This window comes from Alexandromys fortis, unplaced genomic scaffold (assembly GCF_014885135.2).
Source record: "Alexandromys fortis isolate MF-2015 unplaced genomic scaffold, M_Fortis_MF-2015_v1.1 scaffold_24, whole genome shotgun sequence".
NCBI lineage: Eukaryota > Metazoa > Chordata > Mammalia > Rodentia > Cricetidae > Alexandromys > Alexandromys fortis.
The window spans coordinates 1,525,226-1,548,059 of NW_026067906.1; positions in this window are offsets into that span (position 1 = coordinate 1,525,226).

Below are 22,834 nucleotides of genomic sequence, written 5' to 3' on the forward strand. Positions count from 1 at the left end.
AGAATGCACTATAAACTTCCATGAAATTCTGAATAAAATAATTTTATCAATAAAAACTATAATACCAAAAAACAGAATATGAGGATAAGTATAATAATACAATAATAAAGTTGTATAAATGCTCTTGATAAAGGATTAAAAACTGGTTCAAAAGTAGAGTTTCAGACCCAGCTAAATTATTAATCAGAAGTGAGATTAATGCCATTTTAAAAAAAATAAAAATGAAAATGATGTTTTTCTGAAAAGTGTTATTGGAACTCTATTTGAGTAAAGTCTCAAATTATCCAGGCAATCAGTAAAATGTGGAAAGGTCCCATGTATAATGAAATGGATCATCTGTATTCTGTCTTTATTGAAGCCTAAGATTTTTAACCAATTTTGTTACCTCAGCAAATAGGTTGGTTTAATCATGTTAATGATGCTTTGATACCAGGTTGTACACAAGATTCCATGGGGAAGAGGAAGATGGAGCAACCACAGTGAATCTTTGGGCTCTATCCCATATATCTTTTGTACCAATACATTTTTCTAAACTTAATTAAAAATATTCTCAAGGAATCATAACTTTGTAAATGAAGACTCACACAGAAAATGGGTGAGATCAGAAAAGGGGGTATTAGGCAATATTAACATCTTAAAGATCACCTTCCTCCAAATAATTTTTCTCAATCATCCTTCACAAAATGACAGTACAATGAAGAACAAAACTTTCTTTCCTTCCAATAACACATAAATAAAACATTATAAATATATGACAAAGAGAAAAGTAAATTACCCATAGTCACAGTGGTTGCTGAAGCTTCATATTGTTTTTTTTTTCTTGAATCTCTATGAAAATTAGAGACTGTCCTATCTCCATGCCTAAAAGTTCCTTCTACTTCCCTTTGTAATATTTTGGAAACCACCTCAAAATCAAAATAAATGAAAAGAAAGTATGGAAGGAAGGACAGAAAAAAGATGAAGGAAGAAAGGAGAGGAGGCAAGGAAAGAAAGAAGGTAGAAAGGAATAAAGGAGGAAAGGAAGAACGAAAGGAAAGGAGAAGGAAAGAAGAATGAGGGAAAGGTAGGCAGACAGATATCAAATTGACTAATGTCAGTAATTCCTGATACTGTTTTACTCAAGTGTTTATTAGCGAGTAGGCAAAAAAAAATCATCCTGATTGCTCTCATTTTGTCAAACCCCAACTTAATCCACACTGTCATAAGGCCCCTGGTAACAACCTCCCATGCCACAAGATCAATGGAACTCTGGAAGCTATCCCCGAAAGAAATAAAAATGTGCTTCAAATTTGTGGAGCTCATAAAGAAAACACATTTTTTCTTCATGTATTTTAAAAGAGATTCCTGTTTCATTATATCTTATAAGTGGTTTATCTGTTCACTAAAGCTTATAGGACTGAACTGCAGTGGGATTGTTCAGTTTAACAGAATGCCATTCAGTTTTAATAAAGAGGTTAGTTGCAATTTTATTAGCATTGGGGACCTGGTTACTCTGTGGGGAATGTGTAATGTCTGTGAGTAAACTAGGCATACATCTTTCCTTTCTCACATTTTATTTTTTCTTAAACTTTAAGATCCAAGTGCTAATTATTTTCCCAACAGAAAATGAAATTAACTTTTGATCAGGTATATTTCATACTTTGTTTTTAGTAGCATAGTAGTTCTACAATAGGTAATATAAACTAATATTTTAAAACAACATTTGTGTATACACATGTTTAAACCTATTTCCTTTTAGACCATATTTTTATGGAAAGCTAATAGAGTGGACACTGTGGCATTTAAGCTTATGACTAATGTTAACTGTGGCTCTAAACTTTGAAGACTGATTGAGCTGGGCTTTATATGTAATCATCGAGTGACACAGCCTTTCCTTTTGATTTTTCACAACTCATTTTCCATTTGCTTTTTAGTCCTAAGTCACCCAAAACAGAATAATTATTTGAAAACTGAATAATTCATTTCAACATTCTATTTTTCATTAATTTTAATATTTTATGGCATTGGGAATAAATATTTGAGAAGAAATGGATTTAACATATAAATAGGTTTATACGTTTGGTACTTTTGAAAAATAATTTTTTCATTGAACCCAATATTCTAATACTTATTGCAGATGCTACTTTTAGGCCTAAAATTGGATAATTTTGATATCTAAATTTGTTTGAATTATAGCAATTACCTTAATGGGATCTCATAGTCCTTGTATATGTACTGCCCTGGGACTTGAACAGTTTGGATGTCCTAGTGGGGTCAAGAGCTCCAAACCTGCTTTAATGTTTTAGAGTCATAATAAAAACGTGACTAGGTGCTCATTTTGTAGGATGCCTACGTACATTTGAAAACTTCAGTTACCCCATTTCAAGACAATTTTAATTAGCTACAGAATTTTCAATAATAGATTTTATGGTCATGTATCTATGTTTTTTTTACACAGGCCATTGAACTAGTTTTCATTTTCCCAAGCAGTACAATTTAGAAAGTAAATCTGGGTCATTAACTTTCTTACTACTTATTCAAAGGGTAATATTTCTTGTTCCCCTTAAATTCTCAACAATGACTCACAGATTAACACCAGCTTTCTAAAGAAATCTTTGTTTATTTGAAGGAAAATTTTAAGTATTTTCCATCAGCTACGCAGTCAATTGTCTTTTCCCTACCACACCCAGAAAAATATTGATTTTTTATAGAGAGAGTCAAGGACTATTATAAAGGATAATCAGAGAATATATCTACTATCTACTCTTGATACTCAACACTCTTCATTTAATACATGACATGGGTACTTTGTTGTACCAATGGAATCTAAATTTTTGTAGTTGAGCATGGGTATAAAAATTATATCAATAATGCAATGAAAATTATATTTTTATTGCCTTTGCAATTATTTCCTTATTTCATTACCACATGTAATAAAAAATTAATATTCAATATACCAATACTAAATTGCTCTCCTTTCTTAACTTGTATAAATATAGTACATAAAATTCTGGGTTTTTTTCTGAGCATTTCAAAGCATATGAAAAAATGGTTTCTTTTTTTAATAAAGATTTAATATTTTGTCTTTCATATGTGTTTTCCTGCATGTACATATGTGCACAACATATATGTCTGGTAATTTAGAGGCCAGAAGAGGGTGTCAGATCCAATGGAACTGCAAGTCATCTCTTAGTTCTGGTACTACGCTGCTACATTTTATTTTTTCATATTGCCATTAATGTGATTGTATTATTGGAAGATGCCATGGTCTGTAAGACCATCCACTAACTAGTTGCACTCTAAATGACACAGTTTAGCTTCACCTCATATGAGCATCTTTTTATCATAAGACAATATTAGAAACATTACTTATTTCCCACAACATAGTTATACAGTCTTATGTGGGTTCAGAGAGGTAGTGTTCTTTCTCTAGAAGCAGACAGGCACAGTAGCAAAGCAGACAGCCTAGGGGAAGTATCCACATGTCCCTTTATATATAAAATCCACAGAAACCAACTGGCAAGAAGACAACCATGTGTAGGTTCATCCATCTCTTTCACAGGATGATCCCTTTGATATTGAAAACAAAGATGAGTTAAAGAGCTACTAGGTATGGTAGGCCAAAGTTGGAATTTATCCAAGGTAACACAATTTACAAGTACAGTTAATACCTAACCAGGTGCCATTAGAATGTATATCATTGAAACTTTGAAATCTTTCTCTCTCTCTCTCTCTCTCTCTCTCTCTCTCTCTCTCTCTCTCTCTCTCTCTCTCTCTCTCTCTCCTCTTCCATCCCTAGCCTCTGGTTATCACCATTCTAATCTTCACTACCTTTTTGCTCTACTATTTATTTCAAGTTCTGCATCAGAGGAAGATCATGAGATTTTTTTTTCTATCTGTGGCTTATTTCACGTAGCACCCAATTCTCCATGCTCACCAAAGTTGAAGACAATGATGATGCAGTGAATATATCAAATTGGCTAAAGGATGAGATTTCAAATGTATTTACTATAGAAAGTAACACTTATTTTAGATGATGAATATGCTATTCTACAAATACAGATGTGAAATTACGCTTTTTAAGGAAACTACATAAAACTAGATTTTTTTTCTTGAAAATAACAAGCAAGGACCAAGGGACAAATGAGATAAAGGCTTCTCCTTTTATTTTGGCCAAGACTCCCCTCCTGATATTTTAAAAATCTGACTTAAATCAGTTTAGTTAATGTGAAGTAATATTCTAGAATATATATTAGATTTAACCATTAGGAAGGAAATGAAAATGACATACTTATGTGTCTGTATTTCTATGTAACATATGAAAAGGATTTCCCAACCAACACACACACCAAAAAATTGAGAGTGCTAAAAGTCATTGAAATCAATAAGAACTATTTATAAATATCAAACCAGAGAAATGAAAGTTTGCAGTTCAGTTTGATATACCAAAAGATGTTTTTTCATCACAATACTTGGCAGTAAAATCATTGAGGAACATAGCAATTATGTTCAGAGTCTTTCCTCATCAATTTTGGTGTCATAGATTTTTTTTTAAATACTAGTTAGGGTGAAATCAAAATATTGGGGAAGATGAGAAGCAGGAGAACAAAATTTTCTGAAGTGGCCATCGTGAAAGATTTTCTTGGTTGGTTTGTGCCGATGGTGGTAAGCAGTATCTGCTCAGGAGCAGATTCACACAGTGAGGGAACACGTTAGGATTCTGACTGTGTTCCCTTAGTGGTCTCTTTTACTACATCTTCCATCTCTGTGTCTCCCTCTCCCTTACATTGCCATGCATGCAAATGACCTTGACATGCTGCTTAAAGACAGTCTAGTACGTAAGCAAGGTACCAAACTATGGCATCCATAGAGTGCTTCCTTATCTCTGTTGATCTCAGGGTTTCAGGCAGCAGCTTGGTCCCTCCTCAGAATGTTCCACTGCTAACTGCATGGAGGAAGCTTCTCTCCCGCGCACTGCCTGAGCAGAGTGGTTTTCAGTACCTTTTATTCTTTGCTGCAGCCCAGTTGCAACAAGAAAATTAACCACAACAAAACTTGCTGTTGATTTCAAACCCAGGTATTTGTAGACACTGGAGAATATTGAAGGCCCCAAGAGAACTTCTCAGTATCATTTTTTTGTAGATATTAAAATGACAGATAATCATGAGTATAGATGTAGCTCATCTAATGAAAGCATATTCGGGATATAGACTGACTATGTCTAGAATATAAAAGCCGGCCTCTCCTATTTTCTTGTTGTTCTCAGCTGTCGCCTAATATGAAAAGCCTCTTATTCACCCACACTCAAGTGCGTACACTCTTCTGAGCACTGGGGACACTTGAACACTAAGAGACTGTTGAGAAAAAGAATTGCTAAACTAATAAACCGTAGCCAGTATTTCAAGGAGTCTCACATCGGTGGTGTAAAAATATGATCTTTTCGTCCATACCCAACCTAGTTTTATTTCTTAAGAATTTCTTTTAAAGATACCATCGTTTTCTGGTAATTAATTTGCTTGCTGAATGTTACATTCTCCAGACTAAAACTTCTGTCTCATATTTGAACTATGATCTTGCATCTCTTTTTCCCCCCACAGGTACTAACTAGCTTATTCTGAAAACACAAACGGACAGGTGAATCTTTTCCCAAATAGTGTTTGTTGACTCCTTTCTGGCACTGTTTCATAGCAGCTGTTACAGTCTGTCTCGTGGGTTTCTGCATTCTTTCTGTTGTGAGATGCTGTTATGAGAATCTTATGTGACATTCTGAGGTCCTGACTATGGAATACCAGAATTTAAATATTAAAACTTTACTGAATTCCTTTCTTTGCCTGAACAGTCACACCAGTGTTACCTACCACAGCCTCCCACCACTGATTTCATTTGCCTTGAACATAAATAAGTCAGCTAAAGTCCTTATGGGATGTTTACCTATGGCAGTCATAACCCTGCCTGATTGGTTAGTAGACTGCAGGTGGATCCAACATTCGCTACTCTTCTGTAGCATTAAGTAGTCAAAATGATCATGTAGCCTGGACAGTCATAGAGTTCAGCAAGGTTAGTAAGTTCCTGTACTTAAAAGCATTCTGAGTGTCTGTCCTTCACTGTTTGGAGGAAGAATGAGGAGGACTCTCAATTCCTCTCCCAAAGACATTTCATACGTCTAGTGCAGAATACTTGTTTGATATGGCCTTCAGAATATGGCAATTTTGCTGCCTCTGAATCAACTTTGATTTTTTAAATGTCTATCTTGAACTAAAAAGTATATATTTTTCACAGCTTTTGTTTTCAACTCTGAGAACAACACTCAATTGTACTACAGTGGAAATCCTACTCAGTATTCTTTATTAAGCTATCCTCTTCACCATGGGTCTGACTTCACATCCATTCAGATAATAATAATAATAATAATAATAATAATAATAATAGTTACATAAAAACAAGCCAATTAAAAACAACCAGTCGATTAAGAAATGTAAAAACCCTTCCTCAAGAACACCTTCTTTAAGAATGATTAAAGATGCTGACAAGGCCGAGAGTAACTGAGATCTGGGTGGGATGCTCAGCAGCTGGAGTAACATTAGGCAGAAGAAACAATGAGAAAGTGAAAGTTTTCTAGACTGAGAATAAGACTCTCCCATATTATGTCTGGGGAAGCCTTTGAGCCTCTAGAAGAGCTTCACAATGTAGTTTGAGATGGGCTGGAGGTGGATAAAGAGAGGTGGTGGTAGATTAAACTAACAGTGAGGATGAGCTGTGTGATTTATAAGGGAAATTAGTCAAGGTAGCACTAAAACTTTGTTGATGATGAACTAGAAATGTGTGTGCTCTGTGGAAATCATGAAAATTGAAAATGGCCCTTTGGTTTTTAATTTGGCATTATCATTTATTGAAATGAGAACAGGCTATTTCGCCTATTGGTGTTTGTTTGCCACGTCTCCCCTAATAAAACAAATTAGGAGAAACTGTGTGACTTCAATTACCAAAGCTATTTTCTCATAGCGCTTGAGATCAAGGTGCTAATAGTGTTGGATTCTCTGAGGCTTCTCTATTCACCAGAATTAGACATAGCTTTCTATCTTCCCCAAGAACTGACTGCGACAAAGTTTCTGCTTTTTGTAAATAAAAGAGTCAAGCTCCATTTATACCAATGGCCTCAGTGGTATTTGCTATGTGGAGAATTATTATTCTAGAAATTCAGTTTACAACAATGCTGGTATTGTTTTGCATATCTTTCAGGGGGATAGATAATAGAAATTTACTTTAGAAATTATTTAGGAACAGAAATTATGACTCATGTCTTAGTCCTGTCATTTGGAGACCAAGTCAGCCATGAGTTTGATGACAGGACGGGCAACAGCAAGAGTTTCAAGCCAGACTGGAATACAGAAAGAAAAATTTTAAATACCTTTAAAAATGCGTGTTTTATAACAATTTTAGGACGTTTAGGAAGATACGAAGGCTTTATAGCCATCTTAAATGCATATGCCAAAGCATCCCACATTGAGCAGTAGTGGCTTCCTTCATTTCTCCAATTGTCATTAGACACAGTCAACTTTTTCTATGAAAATCCTTTATATGAAGCATATCCCTTTTATATGAAGCTTATGTGGGCCAGTTTCAATTTCAATGTCGTATCTTTGTTCATACATTTCTCTGTAAATTCTTCTATTATCATCATATGATTTTGGGATTCATGGGAAAACTACCAAAATAATAGTTACAGTGATTTTGCTATTCTTACAATCTTTAAATCTGATTGACACCAATCTATCATTTTAAGGGCTGTTACTTCTACCCCAACTTTGCACACATGTAATACAGCATCCTCATGTAAAGTGTATGAGCTATGCAAAGGTGTGTAATACTGGATCTTAACATTTAAGTCATTTTCCAAATCAGGAACAAATGGATTATTTTTTTATTATTCATTCGGCCAACCAGCATTAACTAAACCCTGGCAATATTCCACATTTGTTCACATATTATATTAATTCACTTCCAATAAAACTAGTTACGAAGATGAAACTAGTTTCCTCATTTTACAGTTGGGAACACAAAAGTAGTAAGAAGCTAAGTAAGTTGTCCAACACCAGACAGCCTGTGCTTATCACTGCTGTACCTAGAGCATAACAGTATGGCCTCAGAGTACATTCTATCATTATACTAAGTCATGATTTCTGTAAGTACAATTATGCACCGAATTAAGTAGGCAGCTTTAGAGATACGTCTTAATTTTTTTCTGCTGCTGTGATAAAACATGAGCCAAAACCAAATTGAGGAGGGAAGGCTTTATTTGACCTGCTTGTTTTGGTCCATTATTGAGGCAAGCAAGCCAAGGTAGGAACTCAAGGGATCAGTCTACGGCAGAAACCAAGGGGGATTGATAGTGTGCTTTTTTTATACATGCAGAATATAGACTCTCCCTCAGTGGGCTGTGACTTCTCACATCAATCACTGATCACAGGAATGCTCCACAGACATGCCCACAGGCCAATGGGATAGAGACAGCTTCTCACTTAAGAGTCCTCTTCTTTGGTGACTATATTTTGTGACAAGTTTAAAAACTGAGCACCTGCATGCTATTACCTAACACGATAACATGATCAATTACCAGTCAAGACAGCCTATGAGCCAGAGCAGACCCTGACTCAGTCTACCAATTTAGGAATTCTTCAAATCCTGTCAATAATGGGCCAGAGCAGCAAAAAATAAATTTTCAGTGTCTCAGAGTTAGGGATTTGTTGAAAGGAGAATGGCAGATGATAACTTCGACTAGCCCTTTAGTGTAACTATCACTTTCCTAAGAATGATTCTCACTATCACAACCAAGTCAGAATTTAATTCAAAGGCAAAGATGGGCTCTGATTGAAGGAAAAAGAGAGCAAGAGCAAAGGAAGGAAGAAAGAGTAGTCGTAAGTTGCCCATTCCCATACAGGGGCCGCATCAACACAGCCGCTCTTTTGCTTCAAGTTAAACAGGTCCTACTGCCTTGTGAGTGGGTTGTGACTACATCTCCATCCTGCAAGCATACCTCAGCAGAGCTTGAAGTTAGAAGTCAATTTGGAGGCTCTGAAAAAACTTGGACTTGAGCCAAAGGTATTCAGAGAGTGAATGAAGATCTTTCGGGAAATCTGTTGTTGGTGAAATATCTGGTCTAGGAAACATGTCTGGCAGCAAACCTATCCTTTAGAACAAGAAATCAAACGCTGTTGACAACATGCTCTGTTTTACAGTTAATTACTTCGGTCTTCGCCATTAATGTTCTCAGGAAGTGTATTCAATGAGAGTTAATCACTCCTCTATCTCGATGCTGTGCACAATGGACGTTTAATCAACTTGGATTGTTTGGAGTGAAACAACTGGGGAAAATGAGAAGGCGCACAATGAAAGGTGGTTAGATTAATGGCAAAGAACTTTATTTCAGCAAGAAAAAAAGAGTGTGGAGTTATGAACAAAGAACAGAAGACCCAAGTCAGTTCTGAGACCAAGGATAATTTTCTTCAATGAAATTAGAGAGCTGAAGGAGGAGTTTTAGAAGTACTGTAACATTACAAAGATTGAAACAGTGGAAGGTTAAGAACACCAAATCCTGGATTTGGCTCACCTGTGGAAACATTGGAGTTTCACTTAGGTTTTGCCAGTCTCTTCTTCCAATTATATTAATTCCTGTGCATTAAAATGCCAGGTATTGCTTGTATCACCATTGTTAGCAGCAGTTTAAAAGAAGTAAAGATGAATATATGAAATCACAGAGGGATGTATGGTGCTAGATCCTGGTGTTGTTAGCACTGTTACCATTTTCAGCAGAAAAAAATATTGAAACTCTGACTAGAGTGACATAATTTTCTACATAGCACACTGAAGTTAAATCAGAACAGACTGCAAAGTCTGCCACTTTGCTATCTTCCCAGGCACAGGAAAATCCATAAAAACAAGATTCTCCAATATCTGTTTAGAAGGTGGAGTAGCTACCTATTTCTTAAAAATTATTTACACTTACTCTGGGTAGCTTAATGTGATCTTATTAATTGTGCCCAATGCCAGAGTCCGCGTAGAGGTTTCAGAAAGAGTTAAATTAACTAAGAGTTTTCTGCGTGACTTGCATAGTCTTGACTACCTCGGGATTTCTTTGTGGCTTTCATTGTTTCTTAATATACCCTATTCTAGGCTATGTTTTGTGGAATTTCTTCTCTGTGCTTTGAGAGAAGGGGCAGAGAAGAAAATGACCATACACTACACAGTTTTGCAATTTCAGAGTGCTGTTCTCTGTATTATATTAAGTAATTTGCATACTTTTAGATTAATAGATCAAATTATACTTTATTCCAATTATGCAAAGTTGTATTGAAAATAAATGATGCGTGTACCTCATTCTTTTCAGAAGAACGGTATTAATTGCTAAAAAACTGATGTAATAATTTGCAACCGTGTGAACCACATACCTGGCATATTGCCCTAGTAGTTATGCCAATCCCAGGCAGAAGCAGTCAGGCCCAACATTTGAATGCACGTGTTTAGGACAGAAGCACCATCCACACTATTGGGGGAAAGACGGTTAATCCACTATTAGTAAGATGTAGTTTTTTTAAAAGATATTTATTATCACAGTAATAAATTTTGTTATAATTAATTGAGATTTTCTTAATATGTTTTTATATTAAGTATTAAGATCCATTGGCAAAGTGTGAAAGAGTACTTTCTAACATAAAATGATTTGAGAATGAAGTAATAATTCACACGGGTTAGATAGTGTTAGTTATGAAGAGAGGAAGCCTCTGTGCAATTAAAGGCATATGCCTTTCTGTGAATATGATGGCACACAAACCAGGCAAGATAGCAACTTAATGTTTTTTTGTTTCGAGTAGGTCACTCATTTGTGCAAAGCTTATTTCCCAATTCACTTAGTTGTATTCAGAGTCCTTTGTCATCTTAAGGGAGACTTCTCTGAGGATTCTTTGTAATCATACTAAGGTCACATTTCAAATGCACATGCCAGTACTATTGCCAAAATGTTTTTGCATTTTGATTTTCAGAGCTTGAGCAAAAGAAAAAAAAGTGACAAAGACATTGGTTGTAAAGAAGATACCGTTTCTTCAAGCGCTTAAAAAAAGAAAAGAACTATAAAAACCTGTAATTAATTGTCTTACCTTTCTCCACTTAGCAGTGTGACACTGAGCATTTGCATTCCTAGATGGCATCAGGACATAATGCAAGCATCCCTGTGAAATCAGAATTCTCTCTGGCCTGTCAGATTCTAAGGAGTGATAAAAAAAAAAAAAAAAAAAAAAAAAAAAAAAAAAAAAAAAAAAAAAAAAAAGCTATCTGAGTGGTGAGTGGTATGAAACCCGAGAGGGATTGTGGGAAGTGTAGTCAGCTGCAGTAGCTCAGTTTTTACAAGGGGAGGAGAAAGTATCATTTGAGACGCACTCACAATGCATCTGAACTCACTTGGCTTGATCCATGAAAAATGCTAGTGGCCTGCCTGCACAAATAAAGCTAAAAAATATAGGAAACTTTCTCACACATTGCCATTTTTATTATGCTTCTGTAGCAGGTGCTTCGGGAAATGAGTTTGAAAATTACTTATGTCTGGAATCTCCAAACAGCTTCTCAACCTTGGGTGAAATTTAAAATGTTTTATTTCTTCTGGAGACCAAAGATTTCAGTTTATTTATTCCAATTCTCTAAATTCAAACTAGAGAAATTCAAAGAATGTAAAATTCCTGGTTAGTCACTTTATTCGACTTACACCGTTTGCATATTTCATAAAAGGAAACGACTTTGGTGTGACTATGCAATGTGCTTGTGGTTTAAGCCAAATGTTCTTTCAAATGAGTCAAATGTTAAAAAAAAATTAAAAGCTTATGAAGTGAAACCTTAACTTAAATGAAGGTTAATTTATTATTGAAGAATTTTTATGAATTCTGTGGTGTAGGTGCATTGTTTCTCGCCTCTACAGGAATGTACTATGCTGCCCTAAGCTTGTTCCAGTCACCAGCTGTTCATTTAGAGCAAATCTCAGTTCTACAAACTTTGTATGTGAATTTACTGTTTTACCTTTTCTTAACATTTTATTCTGCTCCTGCTAGCTTGAACTTTGTTTAGATCTACAAACACTAGGGTATACAAATCTCTCCCATATTCGGCGGAATATCAAGCAATGCAGTTTTGTGCTAGAAGATAAACCGGCTAGGTCTCAGAGTCCAAATACATAGTACTATATTCTATGAGAACTGGACAATGAAAACACCCCCCTAGGTTACTTTTTCTTCAGAACTCTTCCCTTAATACTAATGAATAAATGGTTATAAATAATTTTACGGAGAAACCCTGTCTCAAAAATCCAAAATAAATAAATAAATAAATAAATAAATAAATAAATAAAGCTCAATTTCTGATTCTTTTTGGAAATTGACATATATAAAAATATGGTCTTAAATTTCAATATTGCCGCTGTATATTAGAACTGAGAGAGTCACCCCCTCAATACATGAACTATCCTCCCTGCTATTATTATACTTCATTTCTCTGACACTATGACCAACTATTGTATTTTCTGGCGTTTTAATCAACCCAAGAGGCCCAGTGCAATTTTCTTTTCTTATTCTAGAAATTTTTAACCTATGTTTTTAATCTATATTTTATGACTTTGAACACCTGCTGTGGACTTGAATTTGTGACACCTGTTTGGTTTAGCTACAGCTGGTCTAAAGTCCATGACTGAGTGCAAACTCTTGAGCCTAGAAGATAGTCTCCAATCAAATACTTATCATTTATCTAACATCTACTTAAGATTTCCTCTCACCACAGTCAGGATGGGTAAGATCAAGAGAATAACTGTCCACAATACTGGCAAAGATTTGGGAAGAGGGGAACCCTCATTCCCTGTTGGTAGGATTATAATCTATTATAGCTATAATCGAAATTACTGTAGAGAATTATCTAAAGATAAAAGTAGACATACCACATGACTCAGGTATACCACTATTTGGCCTATATCTAAACCACCCAATATTTTATTTAGGAGGTAATTTCTCAGCCATGTGTACTGCCATTCAATTCGAAATTGAAACAACCTAAATGCTTTTCAACTGAAGAATGTATAATGAAGATATGGTACATATAGACAATGAAATTCTACCTATCTGTAAAGAAAAGTGAAGTAATAAATTTTGTAGGTAAATGGCTAGAATTAGAAAATATTATTCACAATCAGCTTCAACACACACACATTAGCAATGCTTTTAAGAGGGACTGGGGAGACTTAGTAGAAGTTGGAGGGAAAAAGTACACAGCAGATATGATACAAAATGTCGTGCTCATGTATTAATTAAAAAAATAAACGTAAAAAATAAATTTAAGAATGAAGGAAAAAATAGTGGAAAGGGTACCATCCTTGTTCCCAAGGATCTTAAAATCTTAAAGAGTTTTGTTGATTTTTGGATTAAACTCTTGTTACATGCAGGGATGGGCTTATTATTATAAACAAACACGGGGAATCCATATCACTGCAAACCTGGCCGAAAAATCTAAGAAAACTTATGTGCTGAAATATGAACCATTCACTGAAGGACTTTAGGAAACATTATAGATACACATTTAATGATTAAAATACTATTTATAATTCTTACATACTCTCTAATTCAAAGTAGGTTTTTTGTGTTATGCAGGCACCTAGAAACCCATGTGCCTTTCTTCTCCCTGACCTTATCTCATCAAGATAAGATCTCTAGGGTTTCAGCTCAGCTGCTTTTATTCTCTTTCCATTAAAACTCTAGGCTTCTAAAAGACATTATGGAACTCATGTCATAGGAGCTTAATGTTGTATGGATAATTTGTTCTTGTCAGACAAGTTTGGAGCAATTAACATGGGTACATAATTTACCTGGACAATCTTTATTTTAGAAGGTATATAAGTGTGTGTGAGTGTGTGTGTGTGTGTGTGTGTGTGAGAGAGAGAGAGAGAGAGAGAGAGAGAGAGAGAGAGAGAGAGAGAGAGAGTTTGTATTAAAATACAGAAATAGATAATGACAGGACATTGAACTCTTAATCACTTGACATTCAATCTATATATTTTTATATGCTCTTATTCTGATATGAGTGTTTTTTGTCATCAATGTTTTAGGCTATGTGAGACAAAAATCAATATACCTTATTTAATTTGTGTTTTAAATGACTTATATATAATTCTTAGATGTGGCATTTTAAAATATAAGTGACTGCAGATAAATGACCAATATTGGTATCTGTATGTAACAGGACAGACCAAACTCTAAACTAGGAAGAAGAACATTTTCTTTTGAGCAGAGGCAGAATCTGGTTTATCATAGTGTAGATGAGATTATCATATTCTGTCAAATAGTATTTAGAATGTACATGTAAGTATACGTACAAATATCTTACTTATCATGTATATTATGAAAATATGTTTCAAATGACCTCTATACATGCATTCCTTAAAGAAAAGCACAAAGTGGAGTTGGCTTCTCAAGATAATTGCAAAAGTTAGATATTTTAATGCCTGAAATATTTTATTTAAATATTAGAAAAAATGAGTTATACTTCAATTTAATCATTGTATGTTTATATTATTAAATAAAATTTATTTAGATATGCTTATACTTAAAGCAATGCACTTGTATCCTTTTCCAAAATCAATTTATTTCACTAGCATTAATTCATAAAAATTAATGTTAGTGTTATCAACTTGATGCAACCTAAAATTAAGAGGAGCTGGACCTCTGAGCATGTCCATATTATCTTAATAATTTTACTTTTTTATATTATTATGCAGTCAGGACAGTTATATTCTTGATCCCACCTTGTGACTTGCTAATCGTGAGTGGTTCTATTTCCCAGGCAAGAGATCCTGACCTGTATAAAAGGAGATAAGGTGAGCTGAACACTAACATGCATACATTTTTTTTTGGTTGTTGTTCCTTGCTCCTAACTATAGAGATGGTGCAGCAATCTCTCTCAAATCCCTGTAACTTCTCTTCTTTGATCTACTACTACGCTAAAGTGAACATATATTACCCTAAGTTTGTTTTTTAGGGTATTTTATTAACATAACAAAAAAAGAAACTATTGAACGCTACTGTGGAGGATAATCATGCAATAACTCTGTACTGAGTCCTCATTTCAAACTCTCCACTGGGACATAAGATGACTTGGCTCCACTTCGTTGAAATGTGATCAAGGCTAAAGAGGAAAGTTACGAAGAAAGTCTTTTTTATCTTCAGCACATTTTGGACTGGCTGTTCTGTGAATTACGGACCACAGTTTACACTAATGAGTGTACAGTTCACAAAGCAGCAGGGATTTCCCCTGAGACTCCTGTCTACATTCTTCTGCTGCTAAAAGCATAATTTTTTTTGCATTGTTTTGTAGTTAGGATAGTTATACTCTTGACACCACCATGTGATAGAATTAAATAGTTTCAGTATCTACTGAGAGAATGTAAAATAGCCTTACTTATAACAGGCTGTACCCGTGACTTGCAAGAGGGCAGAGTCGTTACTGCCCTGAAACAAAAAGAAGTTAGAACATGGTCTACAGGACAGATGTAATTGTGGGAAACTGACTTGTTAAGCGGGGAATTCCAGAAACCTTCAATGGGTATCCATAAATTTATAATATCATGCCTGATATCATCTGAAGCTCACATAATAACAGACTATCCCATCCAAGTGATAGATAGGATCCAAAGGTGTGAAATCTCATAGGTAGTGTTAATTTTTGCATCCTTATTTGGCTGTGTAGAATAAAGACCTAGCTTGTGAATTGTGTAGAGTTTGGAAGTTAGGGGCAAGATGCAAGTACAGCATAAGGAACTGTGGTTAAGGAGATCCTATCCTCAGAAGAAATGTGCTCATTCAGCATCGGTTACCTTTTAGATGAGCTTAACTGAGAGATGGAGCCCTTAAGGAAAAGAGCAGGCCTTTGAGTCCTAAAAGGAGCATCATTAAGAGAGATACAGTGTCATGACACAGACAGCCTTAATAGAGCCTTGAAGGAAGAAAGAATCAGAAATTTCCTGCTTAATCTAGGGAACAAAGGAGATTTCTACTTCATAACTTTTCATCAGGTTAGGCAAGTGTTAGATCATATAATCTACTCTACCCTGTCTTCAGGGACAAGGAGTATAGAATCAGGCTTTAGGTTAGACAGTGATGGTTTGTTATCTAACACATATATCTCATTCAAATATTTAATTGACATATGGCATCTTTTTCTTTAAATTTGTTTAGAGCTGCTAAGAAAAAAATGAGAGATTACAAGTGAAATACATTATTAGAGTCAAAATTATATTACAATACACTACATTATGCCCTTGGAACCTTGGAAAGAAATCTTTCCTTACCTACTGTCTTGTCCTTTATAAGAGAAAATAAACTGTAATCAGTACCAAAAGCAACAGAAGTTAAAATAAAAATGGGAATAATTTAGGAAATGATGATCTTTTATAGGACTTGCTAAGTAAAGATGAAATATGAGCAATCTTTTTGCAGGTTCTTAAGAAATACTGGATCTTTATAACTTATTCATTCTTTTCAACCTTAAATTTGAACTTAGTCTTATTATAATCTGTTCACTCTTTTTCATTTTGAACTTCGTGTAATTATAATTTGTTCGTTCTCTTTCAGCCTTCATTTTGAACTTAATAATATGGAAAAAGAATCAAATGCCAACTAAGGATTCATTTTTATAGCAAAGTCATAAAGCTGAGAGATAAAATGATTCATTTCAGGACATAACTCTCTTTGTAGTATTAGTAAAGAAAATATTTGTGTTAAGTTTTCATGGGAAGCATGAAGAAATGTCTGTTCATCCCTGATAGGGTACCAATAATGGGCCAAAGTGTACTTCCCCTACAGTTCAACCATGTGACACGTCATCTTCCAGAACTTAGGTAAGGAGTTAGTTATACAAATATGATGTACTACAAAATGAGGTGACCAGGAACACTACTGCTGTGTTGACTTAAGAAACATAACTTTCTTCTTGAATGGCATAAGGGATTTTATCCTAAAGCCAAACTTACAGAATTCAGATTTAGGTAACTTCAAATTCCATGTTCCCACATGGCAGAAGTTTAAAGAAAACATAATTAAAAAGTTACAAAACAAAACACTTTTCGGATACATTGGCGGAAACCCCAGGTCATCTGAGAGGTAGAGATAAATATTATCTGACACTATTCTTATCTTTTGTTTTGCATAAGCCAGAAGCCTATATATCTAATATATATATATATATATATTTGGAATATATATATATATTTACTATGTAGACACAAGGATGGATAGATTAAAGATTGAGATGAAAAATAAATGATTATCAAGTGGCCCTGGACTTACAAATTTTCAACCTTTCTACATCATTGAACTCTGATCAGATAATCAGTCTTGCAGCAGGTTCAGTGTAGGATGTGGCTTCTATCTGAAAATATTTCTTTAGTTCCTTTCCCAGGACTTTCCCTTACATTTAAAATAGGAATGCCACTCAGTGATCTTGTGTGCGCCCTGATCAACCCAAACACAAATTGGAGCTGTATCTTGTTGTCCCTATGAAAGGGGTAGCTCATAAATCATTTATTAGGAGAGCTTTGGTAATGACCAAATGGTGTGTTCCCAAGCTGACCTAAATGTAAAATACTATTAAATAATAGAGGATTATATTTTCCCATGCATTTCAGAACTACTGAGGTATGGTTTGCAGGATAGAGACACTCACTACATTTTCTTCCACTATCTTGGATTGGTTTTTCCTTGCAAAGGAAAGCTTGAATAAATAGAATTCATACATGTAAATGTATTTACACATATGGGATTTATATTTTAAATTTCCTAAAGTTAATTACAATTGTAGTCACATTAAAAAGAAAAATGCAGTGAAAGGCTCCCTCAAAAGTGGGACCAAATTGTTCCAGAGGTAGACTGGCATATCCCAGATCACATCATTAACAGAGTTTGTCTTTGAGGCATTCTTTATTTCATCTAGATGGAAGTCAATCCATCAAGATTAAATTGTATCACTTTGTTATTTATTTTCTTAAAAAATCAGTTATTAAGATAATTCTTTTTTTTTACCAGCTTCTTATTAATACTATATGAGGCCTGAAAAAGAACTCTGACCACATTTTCTTAAATTCATTGTCTTCTAAGACATCATTTTTGCTACTTGGACCTTAATGAATTAATCGCTTCTCTTTACAGTTTTCTGATCTTATTGTTTACCTAAAAATCAGACTTGTAGATGTCTCCTACTGTTATATAATTGAAATGATAAAATTTCTGACAGCTTCAGTGCCATAACATTCAAAAGTCTATCCTTTTTTCTCCCATAACCATACTACCTTCGATCTGATACCGTCAACTTTCTTTTGCCCGCCTGCGACATTATTTCTCAGCTTTTCCAATGTTGCTCTGCAGTTCACTCTGTTTTAATTTGCTAAGGGCTTAACAGTTCTTTCAGAAAAAATAACAACATCCTCAAAGTAGCTGGCGTAGTGGCCCTTAGAACAGGACATCAGTCATTGAAAAGGAAGGAGTACAGTTCAGTGGTAAAGAGTTCACGTCACATCCAAGAGGCTCTCAGTGCGATCACTAATCCTGACAAACAAAAGCCATTATCAGGCTTATATGAATCAATGATCTCATTCAGTCACAATTCGTACTGATAGTTTCAAACTAATAATGAGAAACAGACAAAATAGAGAGGTACAGAACACAAGTCACTGTGTTTTCTTACTACATCATGATATGCTATGGTACAGACTAATCTTTCTGAGTAGCTATTATTTCCTCAAGAATTTCTATCTTGGTAATGAAGTAACTCTGCTTTATTCTCAATATAATAAAAATTTTCCTAAAACATACCATATAAACCACTAATTCTAAATTTCTTCTCTTATGCAATATTATTGACTAAGTATACTCTACAGAAAGTATTCCACAAACTAGGACTCTTCAACCAGTGAGAACTGATCATTTGTTTGCCAGAGATCTGTGACTGGAATCTTCTCAGTTTCATTTGTTTAATACCTTTTTCCCTTTTCCAAAAGGTTTCCCTTTAGAGGGAGAAAACATGCGGTGGTGATGAGAACAAATGGGAGAAATCTCAGGAAAAAAAAAAAAAAAACAGTTCTTATTATTGTACTTGAGTAGTTTCTTTGTGGCCAGAGGTGTTGTTCTGTCCAGGCCAGAACCCAAAGATAATGCCCATGGTTCATGCACCAAGGTTCTTGTTCAAGAACAGAGGCCCTGGTTGAAACAGAGAGATACTCATTCATACACGGGCTCTGGAGCATGCCCAGAGGTACTCATTCACAGACAATGATGCTAGTTCACACACAGAGGCTCTCATTCACACACAGAATGGCTCTGTTTCAGGCACAGTGGCTCTGGCTCAGGCACAGAGGCACTGGTTCATGTCTTATCCTTCTCTTTGTTTTTATCTCTCTCCATCTTTTGATAGCAACCCAATGAGCAATGCTGATTGGTAACCACACGTGACCAAGCACTTTCTGGGTCCTTGGAATTGTGGACTGGAACCCCAGTGCCCTCACGAGGGTGGTGAGTGCCTAGACACACCTCATGAAGCTCTCGCATTGGAGTGACAGGACCGGGAAGCCCACCTTTCCACACCTCAGGCCAATCAGTTCAAAACTCAATTTACATCCTTTGTAGGGAAGAAATCCTGTCAATGGCCAAAGTTCCTCAATGGCATCCACCTTCAGGTTTAATCCTTGCTACAACTCTCTCTTTCTATTATCCCCACTGTACAGGAGCACACTTACTTCCTCCATGCAATTCCTCCTCCTGCTTTAAGCTTCCTCCAGATAATAAAGCCCCCTTTAAAATCTCACCCTTTTTTGTGCATAAAATCCATTGAGTTTGTGAGAAAAGGACCTAGAGTCACTGACTAGGCTTTGGAGACTATGGAGCCCTAGTCTCTGAATTAAACCTGACCAGCCTCCATCATCCTCTTGGAGAACATCATTTCTCCCATTTCATTAGGCCTACTGTTTATCCATTTTCTTTGCCTCAAAGCTCTAACTAATTGTAGCTTCCAGTTTTTTTATAATCTTCAATATATTTTACCTACTAAGAATCCCATCCAATTTATCCATTTTAAGCCTTTTTTTTTAAGCCCAATGTTTCCAAAGGACAAATCATGTACATAGTGAGCTTCTTTGGTTTAATACTGTTCTAAAACATCTAGTAAGCCTAGATTTGTGACTCAATAATGTATCAACTTAATCATATAACATTTTCTTCCATCTACAAAGCACTGCATCGGATCCTGGAATTCACAGTTGGAAAAATATGTAGTTCCTTTTACTCTTTTGGCAGATACCAAACTCTTTAATAGAGTGTTCCAACTGAGCTTTTGTATTTGGAATATACATACTTTGTATTTGTGAATCAAAAGGAAGAAACTGCTTTGTTGCTCTACTTTATCATGTAGTCCAAATGAGAAATGAGAAGGGAAGCCCTCACAGCTTCCTGCTCCTTCTCCCCTTCTCTCATGTATGCATAATATTTTATATAATTTATAATTAATCTTATGATGTAAGAAAAGTTTAATTCTATCTTAAGTCAAGAAAAAGGGATCCATGTATTATTTTCTCTTCCGCAAATTAATGAAATTGGTATATACTAGGTAGATTTTAAGCATTCAAAAAAAAATCCTAATTGAAACTGGGCTGCAGCTTCTAGCCAGGAACTGTTGAATGAGAAATCTGTACCAACAGCCCAAGCTCTGGAGTCCAGTATCTTCAGGTCCGACTCAAGTTCTACCAGTTACTGTCTGTGCATTGTGAGAAAGCAGTCGAAACCTTGTATCTAATATGTTAACTGGGGATAATAACAGCATTCAGTTTCTATGCATCTTTGAGGACAAACTTTAGTCATTTCATTTCAATTATCAAGAAAACTGTGTGGTGCATGTAAGCATAGAATTGTTCTTAGCCTTCTCTTTATCCTCTTTATTATTTTAAGGAGTATTATACAAATAATGAACATAGATAATGCCAGCTAAGGATGAAGTGTGAATAGCTTGTTACTCTGTGCAAATACTCTGCTTTTGTTCACCTTTTTCTTTATAAACACATCCTCTGACAAACGTTGAATCTTCACACCTTATCCGTATGTATTTGCCTTTTAAATTTTTATTTCATCTCCTGGCATGTAATTTGAATCAGCATTAAATTCATTCTTCTGCAGTCTTTTATGTTTTCCTTCTCCTCATTGACTTGTCTATTAATAATTAGCAATTAGCACTTCCAAGTATAGCTTTTCAAATGCAAACACTGAAATTATTTGAACTTAAAAGTATCGAAAATACAAAGCACATTGGAGGATAATTTTTTAACGATAAATATGTTTGATTTGAAAATTTATTTTTAGCATGCAGTCACTATTCTTTGGTATTGGTTTTGCTGTTAGTTTGAGGACCATTTGATCACAGGCACAATTTATTTCTAAATTGAGTTATTTCTAGCTTTTTCCTCTGGAAAAAAAGAAGAAACCTCTGAGATAAATTTGTTTCTGTAGTATTCAAACCTATAACATTCCAAGATTCCTGAATTAATTATTTTGCATATTAATTTTCACTTTGTGTGTGTGTGTGTGTGTGTGTGTGTGTGTGTGTGTGTGTGAGACAAGTGCCTATGGAGTCCACATCACCCTGAAGCTAGACTTACAGGTCATTGTGAGTTGCTTGAAGGGAGTGCTGGGAGCTTAATTCAGGTCCAAGCAACATTTGCTTTTAACCACTGATCCATATCTCCCTACCGCAAAAATGCATTTGTCTCTTCAGGAAAATAATTCTAAAATGCGCAGAATGGTCCCAAGATTAATAGCTAAGAAAAAAAGTATGGTATGTGAGTACTTAATTTTCCAATCAATAAAGAGGTAATAGTTACATTAAAAGAAAACAGTTGTGAGGGGTTTACATAGTATCATTTAAGAAGAGATATCTTTGGTGATTTTGAACACTTTGTGTTCAAATTTTATATTTTCTTTTTTTTAATCTTTGCCAAATATATTTTCATTTTTGGTGCTTGTAAACATATGATTGCTCCTGACATGTTGATCTATTCCTGAGAGAATGTTGAGCACTGAATGCCATCCACTTAGAGTTTCTTTTCTTCTTGGCACAATTTGCCTTTGGGCAACGAACTGTCCATGCCTTGACCACAAAGTACATGGTATACAGCAGGACACAGGAAAAAGACTGCCAAACCTTGCCAAGACAGGGTAAGATGGTTCTGAAAATTTTCCTGCTTTCAAAAATGGTCTGTCAGTTACTCTAGGCCTAGCCAAAGTTCATTGCTTCAAAATTGCAAATGAGACTTTGGGCGATTGCTCAGGTAGCCAGTTGTCTCTGTTATCTACTGCACATTCTGGAAGCTGATTGATTCCACTTCCTTCCTACTCAAATATTATTATCTCCCTTCTCAGGCCTCCAGTGGGGTTGAAGATTAGATAGTCATAGCTCTTCCTCTTCCTCTTATAATCTAGCCAAATCATTTCCAGCACAAAATTTAAACTCTTTAGGATAAAATGTTGATTAAAATATTTAGCATGTGTTCCTTGTTCAGTGTTGTTTATGCTGGTTGTTATCTTTATGTTATACTTAATATCTGATCCTAGTGTATATAGTTTTCTATTGGGTTTGGACAAAAGAGGGAGGTGATGGGGAATCTCTGTCAGCCAATGATCTTTAAGAGGTTGGACCAGATTTGGGCATGACCTTTTCGGTACCCAGAGAAAACTGACAGCCTGCCCAGGGCTCACTCTCCCTCCTTCCTATGCTACAAAGCTGAGGTTGGACTTCTCGTTAC